At 53.6% G+C, this 18,416-nt stretch overlaps 1 protein-coding gene across 1 annotated transcript in view; it reads left to right on the forward strand.

Moving 5' to 3' along the window:
• The first annotated feature begins 2,186 nt into the window (after positions 1-2,186).
• SRGN (serglycin) overlaps positions 2,187-18,416 on the forward strand; it is a 39,728-nt gene continuing 23,498 nt past the window's right edge. The window contains exon 1 of the mRNA XM_089314986.1: positions 2,187-2,279. The gene's annotated coding sequence lies outside the window, so the exon portion shown is untranslated. The remainder of the gene's footprint in view (positions 2,280-18,416) is intronic.

An 18,416-nucleotide genomic window follows, 5' to 3' on the forward strand; every position in this document is an offset into this window, starting at 1 on the left:
CTCTGACTTTCAAAGCAAATAATCTTTAAAAAAAAGTGCTTTCAGGAGACATGGGCTCCTTTGAGACAATTATGTCTGGACACTTGGGCTGTCATGTTACATTTCCTCCCCTAGTGCCCAGCAGTGCCAGGCTCCCAGCACATGCTCAAAGCTACCTACTGGGGCTGGCGCTTTGGCATAGTGGGTAAAGCCTCTGCCTGCAGTGCTGGCATCCCATAAGGGCGCCAGTTCGTGTCACGGTTGCTCCACTTGTGATCCAGCTCTGCTGTGGCCTGGGAAAGCAGTAGAAGATGCCCAAGTCCTTGGGCCCCTGCACCCAGATGGGAGACCAGGAAGATGCACCTGGCTCCTGGCTTTGGATTGGCACAGTTCCGGCTGTTGTGGCCATTTGGGGGGTGAACCAAAGGAAGGAAGACCTTTCCCTCTGTCTCTCTCTCTCTCTCTCTCTCTCTCTCTCTCACTGTCTGTAACTCTACCTGTCAAATAAATAAATAAAATCTTTAAAAAAAAAAAAGCTGCCTATTAAGGGAGTGAATGGATAAATCCTGAATAAGAAATGAGTAAATAGGTAAATGAATTGGGAATTAGAGCCTCCTCCTACACTTAATTCCAGGGCTGTTTTGTTTTTTTTTTTTTTCTTTATTTTTTTATTTTTTGACAGGCAGAGTGGACAGTGAGAGAGAGAGACAGAGAGAAAGGTCTTCCTTTAGCCGTTGGTTCACCCTCCAATGGCCGCCGCGGCCGGCGCACTGTGGCCGACTCATCGCGCTGATCCGATGGCAGGAGCCAGGAGCCAGGTGCTTCTCCTGGTCTCCCATGGGGTGCAGGGCCCAAGCACCTGGGCCATCCTCCACTGCACTCCCTGGCCACAGCAGAGAGCTGGCCTGGAAGAGGGGCAACCGGGACAGAATCCGGCGCCCCGACCGGGACTAGAACCCGTTGTGCCGGCGCCGCTAGGCGGAGGATTAGCCTAGTGAGCCGTGGTGCCGGCCTTCCAGGGCTGTTTTTACCAAGTCACAGATGAAAAACAGGCCTGAAGACCTAGGATCTGTTGCCTGCCTCCCCTGCCTGCCCCCACTATGATCGCCGGAGGGTGGGGAAGGCCTTGAGAAACAGCCTCAGAGCCCTCCTCTGGGTCAGTCTGTCAGCTGACCTGCGCGGTCCTATTGTATGTAAAAGACTCTTGAGCTTTCCCAAGTGTCAAGAACCCCAGCGTCTTCAGTCCTTGTCCTCGGCAGCACAGCCCAGCAGACGGGGCGGGCGCAGGTGCCTGAGAGAGGTGAGTGGCCACATGCTCAAACTTCCCAGCTTTTCTGAGCGCGAAGCGGTGATTCTACTGTGGGGAGTGGTGAGAGTAATGGGAAAAGCTAAGACCCATTTATATTTTTTTAAAAACACAGATCAGCTGGCTGATCTTTTGTGTATTAGACCTCAGTTGTTTTGACCCTCAAGTACCCAGACTAAGGATCTGGGAAGCAATTGGGAAAGGAAGAGCTGGCTTCCAGGCTGGGCGGGCCAGGAGGACGGGTGCACAGGACTGAGGTCCCGGGTCTGTGCTCTGCCCGGCTGGGTGAGCTGTCGTTTTTCCCGGTCACCTCCCCTGTTCCAAATCGAGCCTGGCTGTGACTTAGCGTTCTGAGACTGTCCTGCGTTGCCCAATGGTAGCTGTTGGGGGTCTGAAGGCCTGGAAAGGGGTCTTAGGTTGGCTACTGACAAGTTGAAGAGCCTGGACTTTGCAGGGTTCAAACCCTGGCTGTGCCCCTGCCTGGCAGACGGCCTGGGATAAGCTGCCGCACTTTGGGAGCCTCAGTTTCCCCACCTGTTAGAAGGAGACACTGATCTATTTCGACCCCCGTCACCCTCTTCCCCCGTTCCCCCCTTTTCTCCTAGGAACACGGGGGACGCTTTACTGAGTCTGTCTAAACAGAGAAGGTGAGAGGGAGTCTGTGTGGCCTCTCCTTTGGGTGCCACGGTCATGTGATGTAGGGGTACACGGTGAGCTTGTGCTCACTTGCACCCCCATGTGCACTTGGTTTCTGAAGTGGGCTCAGCAAGGTGACTGTGGTTCAGGCAGCCACACTTCCTTCTCACCCTCAGGAATTAGGAGAGAGGAGCTGCCGCAGGCTGGAACCCTACCACTGGGTGTTTCTTGTATCCTTACCGCAGAGCGAGCTTCTGGGAGCTCTAAAAGGCCCCAGCTGAACCCAGTAGGCAGCCAGGTTTGAGAACTGGAGGCCAAAGTGAGAGGGCTCCGACCACTCGATGGACATGAGTGACAGGTAACGTGGTAGAGCTATGGCACAAGGCACCGTGGACCTGGTCCTAACCCCACTCCTTCCTTGGGGCACTGGGCAGCCTTGGCCGGGCATGGCCCTTCGAGGGGCTCAGCTCCTGACCGGCTGAGGAGGAGCATGGGCCCAAACCTGGACTGACATCAGAGTCACCAGGGAGCTCAGAAAAAAGAATAGGGTGACTAGGGCCCAATTCCAGAGGGCTGGTGCTCATACTGGAATCTTGTCCATTTTGTCCCTAAAGTTCCCCAAGTGATTCCAATGTGCAGCCAAGCCTGGGCTAGCCTGCGTCAGTTGACTGTTTAAAATCCCAGCTGTTGGTTGCACCCCCGGAGGCTCTGACTCCCTGCACCTGGGTTGCAGCATTTTTTTTTTTTTTTTGACAGGCAGAGTGGACAGTGAGAGAGAGAGACAGAGAGAAAGGTCTTCCTTTTGCCGTTGGTTCACCCTCCAATGGCCACCGCGGCTGGTGCACCGCGCTGATCCGGTGGCAGGAGCCAGGAGCCAGGTGCTTTTCCTGGTCTCCCATGGGGTGCAGGGCCCAAGCACCTGGGCCATCCTCCACTGCACTCCCTGGCCACAGCAGAGAGCTGGCCTGGAAGAGGGGCAACCGGGACAGAATCCGGTGCCCCGACCGGGACTAGAACCCGGTGTGCCGGTGCCGCTAGGCGGAGGATTAGCCTACTGAGCCGCGGCGCCGGCCAACATTTTTTTTTGCAGTTCTAACAAGGTCCCAGGTGATGACAATGAAGCTGGCCTGGCTCACACCGGGCCCAGCCTGCAGCCATAAGGTTGGGCCTTGGCTGAACAGCAGACCCACCTGGGAGCTCGTGCATGCCTCACTGCGAGGTTGCACCAACTAAAGCAGAATCTCTGGGGGTGGGACCTGGCATCAGGATTCCCCCAGCATTGCATTGTGCAAATATTCAAATATATATAAGCATGGAAAGGCTTCTGCCATGAACAGCTGTGTGTCCACCACCTAGATCCTACCATGGATGTTTGTTTGCTTTGTCTCGCTCCTTCAGTCCACACATTCCCCTGACATCAGGATTTCTTAAAGCCCATAATGCTTCAATATGTAAGCAGCTTTGAGAACCAGGACTCAGAGACTTTTGGATCCTCCTCCGTAAAGCTCTTTCTGGCTGTCATCTGGGGTTCTCCGCAGGTGCCCTCCCCTGCCCACAGGGTTTGTTGTGGAGGAAGGCGTGCACTTATTCAGCACCTACTGAGTACGCGTGGGGATCCCCTTCCCTGAGCTGAGTCAAGTAGGAAATTTCATTTTCTGAAATGTTTCAAAGCCAGAGAAGTTCAGACCAAGGGACCTATGTACCTAGTGCCTGGCCCTCCACGGTGTTCTACCCTCTAGACCTGACCCTCTAGACCTCAGGAGCTGGACATGACTTGTCCTGGATTCCCCTTTGAATAAAGGCTGGGAGGGGAGGAGGCCTGCAGAATGGGTTCCTACAGGCTGACCCAGGGGAGCAGCTAAACGGCACTGTGGGCTCTGGGGCCTGCTCCCCAGTGCAGTGTGATCCTGTGTGGTAGTCGCTCTGTCAGATCCTTTGCAGCCAGTCCTGCAGGAGACAAGCATACAGGGCTCTGCTGTGTGGAATCTTCCAGAAGGGCAAATCTGGTCGATGACCAATTCTCCCTCCCCACACCACTGGGTGCACAGCTTGCCTGTGGGGCCTTGGGGTGCAGAGGGGGAGGGGCGTCCCCAGCACACACCCTTTCCCCAGGCTGTCTGAGGTTCACATGGGCACTGGGGGACCAGAGAATTGCATTTTATGGATGAGACAGTATTGGTCAGCAGAGTAAGTGAATGTGTGTTCCTCTTTCTCTTTCCTTTTTTTTCTTTTTCGTCTTTTTAAGATTTAATTTACTTAGAAGGCAGAGTAACAGGGAGAGAGGAGAATCTTCCATCCGTTGATTTCCTCTCCAAATGGCCACAACAATCAGAGCTGGGCCAGGCTTAAGCCAGGAGCCAGGAACTCCATTCAGGTCTCCCACATGTGTGGCAGGGACACAAGTGCTTGGACCACCTGCTGCCTTCCCAGGTGCATTAGCAGAGAGCTGGATTGGAAGTGGAGCAGCTGGGTCTTGAGCCAGCACTCCCATACGGTACTCCATTGTTGTAAGTGGCAGCTTAATCCACTGAGCCACAACGCCGACCCCATCGCGTTTCTCTAAAAAAGCCATGGAAAGGTCATTTCAGGTGGAAATCCAGGTCACGCCTCTCTCTCAAGAGCTTCTTTCCCACCCTGTATGGAGAGGAGAAAGCAAGCCCCAGAGAGAGGCCCACAGGGACATGCCTAAGCTTGCGATCCCAGTGGGCAGGGGGTCTGGGATTTCCTGGCTGGTCAGAGGTGCTGGGCTGCAGGAGCTCATCCTGAAAGAACGCCGGGTTTCCCCTCGGTGGCCAGCGAGGCAGCCTCGTGTGGAGGAGGTGGTTTCGGCAGGCGCCCTGCTCCAGCCGTGTTGGAGACAGGCGCTCTTTGGGGGCCTGGGCTCTTCATGTGGTTCACTTCGGATGTCTTCCCATGCTACTCAGGTGACTTGCTACACTTCTTGGAGTCCTCAGTGCCCAGGGAGATCTTAGCGGCATGAGGACCAAGGCTGGCTCGTGGCCCTGGGGCCCCAAGTGGGCTCACACAGGCCCTGTAGGGGAGGGCCACCACAGGGGTGCCGCTCAGTCACCGACACTGCACTGTTTTCCAGAACTCCGCCAAGAAAACCAAACAACTCCAGACTGTGGACGTCCACTAGTAGAGGAGTAGCTGTAACTGGTGCATGAGCCAGAATTCTAGAACTCGGGACAGAGGAGCAGGTGGCCTTTTGAAAACACTATGGGGGCAGGCATTGTGGCACAATGAGTTAAGCTACTGCTTAGGATGCCTGCATCCCGTATCTGAGTGCCTGGGATCAAGTCTGCCTCCACCTCTGATCCAGCTTCTTGCTACTATGTCCCCTGGGAGACAGTAGATACAGATAGGTCCCTGCCACCCATGTGGGAGACCTGCGTGGAGCTCCAGGCTCCTGGCTTTGGCCCGGCCCAGCTCTGGCTGTTGTGGGCATTTGGAGAGGGAATCAGCAGAGGGAAGATTCTCTCTCTCTCTCTCTCTCTCTCTCTCCCTTTCAAATACAGAAAAACCAAATAGATAACACATGAAAAACCCTTGGCAGGAGTATGTAAAACTGTAACTGGTTGAAAAACACCGAGCAGTGAGCACGGGGATTGCTGCTGCCGGAAAACACGGAGCCGTTGGAGACCGGAAGACGAGGGAAGCGGCAGTGGTTGTGTTAGGACAGCGGGATTCGGCCAGTGACTGTTGAAGGTTTTCCTTATATTTTGACTGTTACACTGTTGTTGCAACATGAAAACCACACCTGCATGTCAGTGTTCCGTGGTGGACGCACCAGGACGGGGGTGGCAGAAGCCCTGTCATGTCCTGGCTGGATGAGCTCTGGGGTCCTTCACTCCCCCTACAGCCCCCAGTAGGGCTGCCACCTGGCACATAGCAGGTGCTTGATAAATACTTGTTCAACCAGTGGCAGAGTGGGCAGCGTATGTCCAAGGTTTAGGCGTTTTTGAAGGGGGACCAGAGATATTTTGACTGGAGGAAAAAAAGACTTGGGAAAAGAAATCATGTCTGACCCCAAATCCTCCTCCAAAGGAAACATTAAAGTATTGTGACTTCTTGTTGCAAGTCAGTTAGTTTTTTTGATCAAAGGGGTTCAGTAGACATAAACCAAATTCTCATTTATTTTTATCTCTGAGCTTTCCCACATGTAAATAAAACCACAGAACGAGGAGGAGAAATCCTCTGTCAGACATGGGACCCCATTGTGGGGTCACAGTGCGATGGGGGACAAAGCCCGGCCCCCAGGGAGGAGTGGCTGCTTCACTGAGGCCTCTTTGGGTCCTCCCGCACCCAGAATGGGTGCCCGCAGGTCAGCCTCCTCCTGCTCCCAGTGTGGGCGTCGGTGGCCCAGGGCAGAGGGGCACACGCTGCCATCTTTCCCTTCCCGGGGTTCTAGAGCTTAGGCCTGTGACAACGCCATGTTGTGGGGCTTTCCACCAGAGCATGGGAGGGCTCAGCTGGACGGGGAGGAGCAGGCAGGAGCTGGGGGTTTGGCATGGTCCTGGCAGCTGCTAAAGGCCTTGCCTGCAGACAAGTCTGCCCCTGGCGCCCCTGGATCCGAAATACCCTCTTGAGGTCACCGTTCGGGAGCACAGCTCGGAAGGTCCCGTTCGGGCACAGGTCTGGAAAGGCGGCCGCACCGAGCCATTGCTTCGTTGAAAAGAGAACCACGGGATGACTCAGTTCTGGGGAAAAGCCGAGCAGGGGACTTGTGTCTGGGAGCCCCTTGCTGGGGAAGCCCGGAGCAGTGCCAGCTTGTGTGCCGATCCCTGCCCGGACTCCTGCTGTTGGCTCCTGGTCACAGCAGGTTGGCGCTTACTTGCAAGCCCCCAGAAGAATGGAATTCAACCCAGAGAAGGGTAGGCTGCTGCTTGTTTCTGAAGCAGAGCCCTGAGCCCTCTACAGGTGATGTTTCCGTTCACTCCTCCCACAGCCACCATGTTCTAACACAGATCCGCACGTCACACGCCAGCCTCGCTCCAGTGTCCTGCAGCTCAGTCTTGTAGCTCTCTAGTATGGACTGAGCCACCCCAGGCCTTCCTGTCTGGGCCCTCCTCAGCCTCCGAACATCCTTAGGAGATGCTGCCTTTTCCCCGTGTTGATGGGAGTACGGGGAGGCCTTCCGTGGGCAGATGACAGAGCTGGATGCTAAGAGGGGCCCTCCACTGCCTTACTGTACAAAGTCAGCCTTGGTGCCGTCTGTGGCTGGGCCATACTTGTGGACTGAGAGCTTGCTGTGCGCAGGTGCAGTTGCCCTGGGGATTGGAGAGGCCCTGCCTTGTGTCATCACTTCAGGGTGGGCCAGAGGGAGGAGAGGGCCGGGGCATCCAGGGGACCCTGGGCCCAGACGGGGAGCAGCTGTGCCTGCCCTCTCTCTGCCTGGGACAGACAGTCAGACATGAACCCGACCTCATGCTGTGTGGCTCCTCGGAGGGGAACTAGAGCTTCAGTCAAGTGTCTCCAGGGCCTGCTTATCTCTGGGCTGGGACCTGTGTGTGGTCTTGCATCACACCCATTGTGGGGGGCTTTCCCTATCTCTGCTTCACACACACACATCTCAGAATAGACCAAGGACCGGATCAGAGCGGCTCCTCCCCAGGAGACGCGGAGGTAGCATTAAGGAATGCCTGCTGGGAGTCGTGTTTGGCCAGGTGGCTCTGCCTCGGGAGCATTTGCGGCACAGACGAGATGCGATTGTGCTTTCCCAGGCTGGCTCTGGCTGCTGGGTGATGACAGGTGGGCAGGCTCTGGACTTTGTCCCCCGAGGCTCCCCTGGGTTGTCCCCTCTGGTGCCCCGCCTCTGCTCATCAAGTGCTATCTTCCGCTTCCTTCTCGGTACAGCCCTCGGGGGACTATGGAGAGGATGAAATGTGACAAGTGCTCAGAACAGTTTTCATGGCCAGAGCCTGGCAGAGACCCGGGTCCTGTCCCCCCTCCCCTTCACCAGCCAGCCTGGCACTGTGGGTGGGGCTGGGAAAGCCAACCTGACACAGGTGTGTGAGCTTGGGTGGCGCTCTCTCACCCATACCTTCTCTGCCACCTGTGGACCCCTTCTTGCCTTTTTTTTTTTTTTTTTTTTTACTTGATAGGCAGAGTTATAGAGAGGCAGAGAGAGAGGTCTTCCATCTGCAGGTTCACTCCCCAGTTGGCCACAATGGCCGGAGCTGAGCCGATCCAAAGCCAGGAGCTTCTTCCTGGTCTCCCACACAGGTGCAGGGGCCCAAGGACTTGGGCCATCTTCCCACTGCTTTTCCAGGCCTCAAGCAGGGAGCTGGATTGGAGGTGGAACAGCCAGGACTCGAGCCGGTGCCCACATGGGATGCCGGCACTGCAGGTGGCGGCTTTACCCGCTACGCCACAGCGCTGGTCCCTCCTCCTTGCCATCTTAAACAAGGTCAAAGAAAATGAGTTTAAGATTTCTCAGGAATGTTTGCTTCTTGACCCCCCCCCCCCCCCCCGCCGACTCCCCAGCTGTCTCACGGCCGCCTTCCCTCACCCCTCACCCTTCCGTTCTGCAGTTCCCAGGTCTCGGTGTTGCCTTGGTCCTTCACCCCTGGGACATGACGGTTGCCTTTAGGAACCTAACGGAGCCCACTGACACGGGGCACTGAGCATTGAAGAGACAGCAAAACTGGGGCCCAAGGAGGCTCACCACCTTGCCTGCGGTCACAGTTAGGAAGTGGCAGGGTTGAACCTGAGCAGTGTGATGCTAAGCCCCAGCCCCATCCACACCTTCTCACAGCCACCCTAGAGGCCTCCTGGTTGGAATCCACAGGAATTTGGAGAGCGTGGTCTTTGTCCTACAAGCATCTGCTCTTTGTTTGTTTTGATCATCCAAAGAGATTTTATTCCAGGGTTGGAAATTGCACATTTCCCCTGGTGTTGGGTTTCCTCCTAAAGCAGGCACGCTTTCTGAACCTCCCCGGGCTCTCTTGTGCTCAGAAGCAGGCCTGTTTTCTCCGTCACCTGTGGAGATGGAGCGGCTGCAGATCAGCTGTGACGGTCCCGTCTCCCCTGAAACCAGAGGGGCTTGGCTGCTTTCCCCGGGCCGGCTTCCTGTCCCCAGCCCTCACAGAGGAGAGCGCTTTCCAGGCGTGCTGCTTCCCAGGCCGCCCGCTGGGCATCGAGGGCTTTGTTTAGGGGGCATGTGCTGTCCCTGACAAAGCAGGCCACACTGGCTAGGGTTCTCTGAATTTAATGTTAGCTCAGAATTTAATGTTAGCTTATTCTGTCATTGTTATATTCCAGAACATTTAGAAATTAAGTAAAAGGAAAAGGAAAAAAGGTTATCCCTAGTTCCTTCTCCGTGGGTGTTTAAGTTATATGTGTATCTGAAAAGTGGAGAGACAGCGATCTTCCAGTCTCTGGTTTACTCCCCTTCAACCTACAACAGTGGGGACTGAATTAGGTCCAGGCTAGGAGCCAGGAACTTATTCTGGGTCTCCCATATGGGTGGCAGGGACCCAAGTACTTGAGCCGTTCCCTGCTGCCTCCCAGGGTGTGTGGATTAGCAGGAAGCTGGAGTTGGAAGCAGAGGTGGGACTCGAACCCAGGTACTCTGATATGGGATGCAGGTGTCCCAGTGTCTTAACCACCACGCCAAGTGCTTACCTCCTCCTGGAGATTTGAATATTGGTTATTGTTTACTTTGAACTTGAGCGCCTATATGCAGGGGGCACAGCAAGGACACCACCCTTGATCCCTCCCTGAGCTTCTCACAGTCTGAGCCTGTGAGTGCCTAGGGCAGCTTTGAACCATTTCCGTTTCCACCACCGTTCTCTGAGTGTGTACCGTGGCCAGGGACTCCTTAGGCACTGGGGGCACACATTCCTGTCCGTGGGAAGCTATGCGTCAGCTACGGGAGCAAGGGAAGGAAGGGGCCGTGGCAGGGCAGGCTGCAGGATTAAGGGAGGCGTCAGACTTGACCTTGTCAAAGTGAGGTTTGATCCAAAACTTGAAGGAGGGATTCGGCCCAGTGAGTATCTGGGAACAGAGAGTTGCAGGCAGGGAAACAAAATCCAACACAAACATCAGGAAGGAGTCTGAGTGAGGCCGTGGGAGGGAAGCGAGGGCTTGCGTGCCGATGCTAATTGCATTGTGGCTGCCCTGTGGGGGGGGGGCGATGTACCCAGCCAGAGCACCAAGCTCTGCCCGAACCCCTGGGCCAACGGAAATCAAACAAAGGCCCTTTCACAATGAAGATGTGGCCTTGAGCAAGCCCACTATTCCCTGGCCTCAGTGACCTGGCCCCTTGGCTCATGGCCCCTGAGTACACCTTTGTAGTAACACCAATAACAAAATAATAATGCTAGCAATACGATGGCCATTGCGGCGTATTTCCCTTGAGGAATAGGTTAATTATTGTTATTATAGAGACTTTAAAAAAAATCAAAGTCAAACCATTTGTCTTTGGTGGTTTCAGAAGAAAAGAATGGCAAGATCATGGCCTTGGGCTTGGGGGTGGGGGCGGGATGAGGTGGAAGAGGCACGGGTTTTCCTCTCACTAGTGTTGAACAGGCCCCACTTTGAGGGAGCTGTGCTCCCAGCATCCTGCGCAGCTGTTCCCTGAGAGCTGAGGTTCAGGATGTCCATTGCAAGCAGCGGCCGTTGGTCGGGAAGGTTTGGAAAGTGTTACGCAAACGGCGAAAAAAACGGTCTTTGGTGGATGGAGAAAGCAGCAAAAACCTGGCAGAGGGTCCTACTTTGAGGCTGTAGGGACCAGAATTGCAAACTCCCTGCCCACTGGGTTGCTGAAAGGAGTGACTCGAGAGTATCCTATTGGCTGTGCTTGGCTTTGCCCAAAATCAAGGTCAGGGCCTTTATTCCAGAGAAGGACTTTCCCTGCCCGTGGCAGACAGGACAGTTTAGTTTTCTTTTAATGCCAGTGCAAAGAGATGGGCTTGTTGGGGACGAGCCCTCTGGCTCCCAAGACACAGGAGGGGCGACAGGGCTGATCAGGTCACCAGAAGCCAAATCCCACCAGCATCCCGCTGGAATAGACACACAATGACACCTGCTTCACGGAGCAGCCGTGATGCTCAAGTGAGTGAGTACACATGAAGCTCTGAGAGACACCTGCGAAGTCTTACTGAGCGAGCGTCCTGGTCTCAGGGTACGTGGGCTCCTCCTAACGACGTCCGAGTGTTTTCCACCAAGCGCGGCCTCTTAGGCGACAATTTCCAGTGCAGGCACACGTTCAGGTCATGCAGCTTTCCTTTTTCTGTTCCTTCTTTTTTAAAATAATTTTTGTTTCTTTGAAAGGCAGAGTTAGAGAGAGAGAGAGAGAGAGAGAAAGAGAAAGAAATCTTTTATCCACCGGTCCACTCCCCAAATGGTCACAGCACTCTGGGCAAAGTCAAAGCCAGCAGCCAGGAGCTCCATCCAGGTCTCCCATGTGAGTGGCGGGGGCCCAGGTGCTGGGGCCATTTTCCACTGCTTTCCCAGGAGGATTAGCAGGGAGCTGGATCAGAAGTGGAGTCCTTATTGGATGTAAATAGCAGCTTAACCCACTGTACCACAAGGCTGGCTCCCTCTTTTTAAAATTTTTTTCTATATTTGAAAGGCAGAGAAAGAGAAAGAGAGAGAGATCGCCCATCCACTGGTATACTATCCAAATGCCCAAAATAGCCAGAGCTGGGACAGGCCTGATCCAGAAACTGGGAATTCTATCTGGGTCTCCCATGGCAGTGGCAGGGACCCCAGTACTTGAGCCAGCACCTGCTGCCTCCCATAGTTCACATTAGCAGGAAGTTGAAATCAGGAGGAGACCTGGGATTTGAACCTTGGCACTCTGATATGGGATATGGGTGTCCCCCTGCACTGAATGACTGCCTCCCCGTGTCCGTCTATTCGTTCTTTTCTTTTCTTTTCTTTTCTTTTCTTTTCTTTTCTTTTCTTTTCTTTTCTTTTCTTTTCTTTTCTTTTCTTTTCTTTTGTTTCTCTCTCTCTCTCTCTTTTTTTTTTTTTTTGACAGGCAGAGTGGACAGTGAGAGAGAGAGACAGAGAGAAAGGTCTTACTTTTTCCGTTGGTTCAACCCCCCAATGGCCGCTGCGGCTGGCGCTCTGCGGCCAGCCCACCACACTGATCCGAAGCCCGGAGCCAGGTGCTTCTCCTGGTCTCCCATGTGGGTGCAGGGCCCAAGGACTTGGGCCATCCTCCACTGCACTCCCAGGCCACAGCAGAGAGCTGGACAGGAAGAGGAGTGACTGGGACAGAATCTGGTGCCCCAACCGGGACTAGAATCCGGGGTGCCGGCGCCGCAGGTGGAGGATTAGCCTATTGAGCCGCAGCGCTGGTCTCTCTTCTTTCTAACCAAGATTTTTCTTAATTTTAAAAGAGCCGGCCGGGGCCGCGGCTCACTAGGCTAATCCTCCGCCTAGCGGTGCTGGCACACCAGGTTCTAGTCCCGGTTGGGGCGCCGGATTCTGTCCCGGTTGCCCCTCTTCCAGGCCAGCCCTCTGCTGTGGCCCGGGAGTGCAGTGGAGGATGGCCCAAGTGCTTGGGCCCTGCACCCCATGGGAGACCAGGAAAAGCACCTGGCTCCTGGCTCCTGCCATCGGATCAGCGCGGTGCGCCAGCCACGGCGGCCATTGGAGGGTGAACCAACGGCAAAGGAAGACCTTTCTCTCTGTCTCTCTCTCTCACTGTCCACTCTGCCTGTCAAAAAAAAAAAAAAAAAAAAAAAAAAGCCATCATTTTCTAAGCCAGCACTATCCAGTAGAAATAGAATGCAAACCACAAACATAATGTCAACATTTTTAGTAGCTACATTTTTATAAGTAGAAGGAGGGTGGGTACTTGGTGTGATTAAGCTGCCGCTTGGAATGCCACGTCCATAGCAGAGTGCCTGCGTTCCAGTCCTGGCTCTGCTTCCTCTTCCAGCTTCCTGCTCATGTGCATCCTGGGAGGCAGCTCAAGTGGTGGGTCCCTGCACACACCAGGAGACCCAGACGGAGTTCCTGGCTCCTGGCTTCGGCCTTGCCCAGTGCTTGCTTTTGTGGGCATTTGGGGAGTGAACCAGGAGATGTGAGATCTTTCTGTCTTTGTCCGTTTGTCTCTTCAGGTGTAATGAATTTTAATAATGTATTTTAGCCCAGTATATCCAAAATATTGTCATTTCAGCATATAATTAAACTTTATTAATATGTTTTACATTCTTTCTCTTTACCATATGGAAATCCAGTGTATCTTTTACAAATATAGCACATCTCAGCTTGGACTAGCCACATCTCAAGGGCTTAATAGCCACCTTGGCTACCACGTGGGACAGTGCAGTTCTGAGTGGCAGGAGATGGCTGGGGCAGGGAGTGGGGGTCGGCTGGTCAGGCGGGGCCCTGGCTCTCCCCTGTCACACCAAAGTAACCAGGGAGACCTGTGACATGGAGGCTTCTCCGATCACACGGAGCGCGAGCCCTGCAATCCCAAAAGTGTGGTTTTGAGCTGAGAGAGATTGAGCAAGCTCAGGCCTGCTCCTAACCGTCTTCTTCCTCCTCACTCCCCTCACTCCTCTGCCTGTGGTGAGGATCCCATTCTAAACTGCGGCTCGCCTTTCATGGAGTGCCATCCGCTATTGGAATGCTGGGAGAGGGGCCGGTGCAGGTTCAGCCGCAGCCTTCAGTGTCAGTGCTGGTTCAGGTCCTGGTTCTTCCACTTCCCCCACTTCCATTGCAGCTCCCACTAATGCGCCTGAGAAAGCAGTGGATGAAGGCCCGGGTGCTTTGGTCCCTGCACCCACGTGGGAGGAGTGGATGAAGCTCCCGGCTCAGCCCTGCGCATTGCAGCCATTAAGAGTGTGAACCAGGGGTGGACAACCTCTCTCTCTGTCTCTCCTTCTCTCTCTCTCTTTGTAACTCTGCCTTTCAAATAGATAAGTAAACCTTAAAAAAAAAAATGCTAGGAGGAACAAGATCAAGAGCCCTATTACACAATGTAGTGACTGTAGTTAACTACAAGGACAGCTGTTTCTTGACTTATAATGAGGGCTATGTCCCAGTAAACCCTTTGGAGACTGAAATATCATCAGTAGAAGATGCATTGAATCTGTCTAACCTCCAGTATCCTGGCTTAGCAGCACAGCACACTGCAGGGCTAAGGTTATTTTCCCTCTTGATGGCACAGCTGACTGGGGCCGCACCTGCTACCACCGCCCGTGTCATGACGGGTTATCTGACTGCATGTGGCTGCCTGGGAAAGAGCAAATTTCGAAACAAGGTTTATTTCGTTTTTTTTTTTTTTTTTAAAGATTTATTTATTTACTTGAAAGGCAGAACTACACAGAGAGAGGAGACACAGAGAGAGAGAGAAGTCTTCCACCTGCTGGTTCACTCCCCAATTGACTGCAACACCCGGAGCTGTGCCGATCTGAAGCCAGGAGTCAGGAGCTTCTTCTGGGTCTCCCATGCAGGTGCAGGGGCCCAAGGACTTGAGCCATCTTCTACTGCTATCCCAGGCCATAGCAGAGAGCTGGATGGAAAGAGGAGCAGCCGGGACTAGAACCGGCGCCCATATGGGATGCCGGCGCTTCAGGCTAGGGCGTTAACCTGCTGTGCCACAGGGCCAGCCCCTTGAAACAAGGTTTCTACTGAATGTATATCACTTTTGCACCTTGCAAAATCAAATATTTATAAGTGGAACCAGTATAGGTTGGGGACTTCAGTATTCTTTTTTTTTTTTTTTAAGATTTATTTTTATTTCTTTGAAAGACAGAGTTACAGAGAGAGGTAGAGACAGAGAGATAGAAAGGCCTTCCATCTGCTGGTTCACTTTCCAAATGACTGCAACAGCCAGACTGAGCTGATCTGAACCCTGGAGTCAGGAGCTTCTCTGGGTCTCCCACATGTGTGCAGGGGCCCAAGGACTTGGGCCATCTTCTACTGCTTTCCCAGGCCACAACAGAGAGCTGGATGGGAAGTGGAGCAGCCGGTACTCAAAACAGCACCCATATGGGATGCCCGCACTGCAGGCCAGGGCTTTAACTCACTGTACCACAGCACTGGCCCTGGTATTCTTTTTCTTTTTAAAAAATTATTTATTTATTTCAAAGGCAGAGTGACAGGGAGAAACAGTGAAGAGAGAGATCTTCCATATGCTAGTCCACTCCCCAAGTTGTTGCAAGAGATGAGGCTTTGGCTGTGCTGAAGCCAAGAGCCAGAAACTCCATCTGGGTCTTCCACGTGGGTGTCAGAGATCAAAGTACTGAACCATCTGCTGCCTTCTGAGGAGCATTAGCAGAGAGCTGGATCGGTAGCGGAGCAGCAGGGACTCAAACTGGCTCTGTGATATGGGATGTGGGCGTCCCGAGCGGTGCACCACAAGGCCTGCCACGTGTTGTATTGCATTTTTTTTTTTTTTTTTGACAGGCAGAGTAGACAGAGAGAGACAGAGAGAAAGGTCTTCCTTTTGCCGTTGGTTCACCCCCCAATGGCCGCCACGGCTGGCGCACTGCGGCCGGCACATCACGCTGATCCGAAGGCAGGAGCCAGGTGCTTCTCCTGGTCTCCCATGGGGTGCAGGGCCCAAGGACTTGGGCCATCCTCTACTGCACTCCCGGGCCACAGCAGAGATCTGGCCTGGAAGAGGGGCAACCGGGACAGAATCCGGTGCCCCAACCAGGACTAGAACCCGGTGTGCCGGCGCCACAGGCAGAGGATTAGCCTAGTGAGCCGCGGCGCCGGCCTGTATTGCATTCTTTAAAAGATGTATTGATTTTAAAGGCAGACTGAGAAAGAGGAAGGCACAGAGAGGTCTTCTATTCAATACTTTATCCTCCAAATGCCCACAACAGCTGGGGCAGGACCAGGCCAAAGTCAAGAAACCAGGAACTCCATCTGGGTCTCCCATGTGGGTGGCAGGGACCCAGCCACTTGAGCCATCAAGATGCCTCCCAGGGTGTGCACTGGCAGGAAGTTGGAATTAGAAATGGAACCAGAATTGAAATCCAAACACTCCAAAATGGCATGTGGATGTCTTAACCGCTACATCAAACACCTGCCTTCTTTTTAAAAAGTAATTATTTTGAGAGACTGGCTGAGCCCATCTCTGGTCACTCTGCAAAAGTCTGCAGTGGCCAGGACTGGACCAGGTTTGCAGTTGGGAGCCAGGAACTCAATTCAGGTCTCCCAGTGCCTTAACGGCTAAGCCAAGCCTTGCCCATCCGTGGAAAATTTCCTGAAATGTTGTCTGGTGACAACCTGGCTTCCCGTCCTCGTCAGGACCATCAACACCAGCCTTTGAGCACGCACTTCCTTCACAGTAAATCCTCTCACCCCACCCCCATTCTCTTGTCTGTGGAGACCCTGGCTACTCTACTGAGTTCACACGCAGAATACGCCACACCCCCAACAGGTGCATCACGGGGTCTCAGAAAGCCGTGGAAGTCATGTGACCTGGTCTCTGTGTCCCTGAAACATACAGCATCTCAATTGTCCCTCCTATGAAGTGGGGACTTGGTCAAAGCTGACCTGTAGTGATGGCCCGTGGTCTGCAGGGCACCAGAGGGCTGTGGGAACAGCAGCCCTGATGCAGTACAGCCCTGGGACCCCCACCTCTGTCCTGAAATGAGGAAGGAGAGCAGCCGTCAGACCTCTCTCTGCTGTTTCCTCGTGGGCGGCCTGGCTGGAGCCCACGTCTCCTGTCCGGGCCGGGAGGAATCCTGTGCAGTGGCCTTCCAAGGCCACCCTGCCCTTCTCTGTCCGTTCCTGGTAGATCTGGGGCTGGGCCCCGCCCTTCCTCAGAGCCTCCAAGCTCAGTCCCATGAGAAATCTCCGTGTGATTCTTTAGTAGGAATTAAAGATGAAAATTCACCCTGAGAAGAACTTCTCCCATCTCAGTGCTGTGAAGCTTGTAAATGCATTTCACCAAGAAGTGATTTTGTTCAATTGTCATGCTTGTGACCAAGACAAAAAAATTTAAAAAAAAAAAAAAAAAAGCCTGAGTCTGGGGGAAAAAAAAAACGGTTCCCAGCAGAGGCCAGCATTGTGGCGCCGCGGGTTACGCTGCAGCGTGGGCTGCGGCATCCTGTGTTAAGTCCCAGTTTGAGTCCCAGGTGCTCCGCTTTTAATCCAGCTTCCAACCAAGGTTCCTGGGAAGGCAGCAGAAAATGGCCCAAGTACTTGGGCCCCTGCCACCCACCCACGTGGGAGACCCGGATGGAGTTCCAGGCTGCTGGCTTCAGCCTGGTCCAGCCCTGGCCATTGCGGCCCTTTGGGGGAATGAACCAGCAGATGGAAGATCTCTCTTTGTCTCTCCTTCTCTCTCCCCCTCTGTCTCTCTGTCACTCTACCTTTCAAAAAAGAAAGGAAGAAGACAAGAGCCCCTCCAGTGTGGTAACTTCACTGGTGAATGTGGTCAGCCTCTGGGCCGTTGAGGATCTGACTAATGCTCTGTGGTTACAAGTTCAGGTGCAAGAGTGTGTCTCTTCCTTAGTGACCACTGACCTTCCACAGCATTGCAGGCATGTGAGTGTGGTTTTGCTAGGTGTGTTTTGGAACGGTTGGGTTGCAAAGTCCAGGAAATACTGTCACTGGGTTTGGTGACTTGGAGAGCCTGCTTGTGTGCAGAGCGAGTTCAGTCTTGAGGAGGGAGAGTTAACGTATGGGTTATGAGACTTGCTCGAACCCAGAACCAAGCTAGTTGTGGGGAATCAGTGGGGCTGTGTATGAGGGGAGTTCAGAAAGTCTGTGGGAGCGCGCATTGTGGCACACGGGCTAAGCCATCCCTTGGGGCACTTGCATCCCGGATGTAACTGAGATCCAGTCCTGCCTTTGCTTCTGGATCAAGCTTCTTGCTGATGAGGGCCCTGGGCGGCAGCAAGTGATGGTTCAAGTACTCGGGTCCCTGCCTAGCTGTGAGAGGTCCTGGCTCCTGGCTTCAGCCTAACCCAGCCCTGGCTGTTGTAGATATTTGGGAATGAACCAGTGGACAGTGGATGGTGTCTCCCTCTCTCTTTCCCCCTCTCTCTCTTTCCCTCTCTTGTCTGTCACTCTGACTTTCAAATAAGTTAATAAAATTTTAAAAAGCAATTTTATCTTGGTGCAAAAAATTTAGAAATCCAGGCATAAATTTTCTTAATATGCAGTTTCCACTAAGTTTTGTGGAGCCCTCATAGTAGCCAACTGATGTGTGTGTGTGGGGGGGCATAAAATGAGAGCAATGAAGGGAGAAGGCAGAGATCCAGAGTGCCAGGGAGGGATGTGCGCCTCTGAATTGCCAAAGGCAGCACGTGGCTGTCGTAACCTCCAGGTGGGAGGCAACAAGGGATTTGTCCTTGCATTTTTTTTTTTTTGTTTGTTTGTTTGGTTGGTTGTTTTTTTTTTTTTTTTTTTTTTTTTTTGGACAGGCAGAGTTAGATAGCGAGAGAGAGAGAGAGACAGAGAGAAAGGTCTTCCTTTTCCGTTGGTTCACCCCCCAAATGGCCTCTATGGCTGGCGTTGTGCCAATCTGAAGCCAGGAGCCAGGTGCTTCCTCCTGGTCTCCCATGCG

This window comes from Oryctolagus cuniculus, chromosome 15 (genome assembly GCF_051225735.1).
Source record: "Oryctolagus cuniculus isolate XC-2025 breed Fujian yellow rabbit chromosome 15, ASM5122573v1, whole genome shotgun sequence".
Taxonomy (NCBI): domain Eukaryota; kingdom Metazoa; phylum Chordata; class Mammalia; order Lagomorpha; family Leporidae; genus Oryctolagus; species Oryctolagus cuniculus.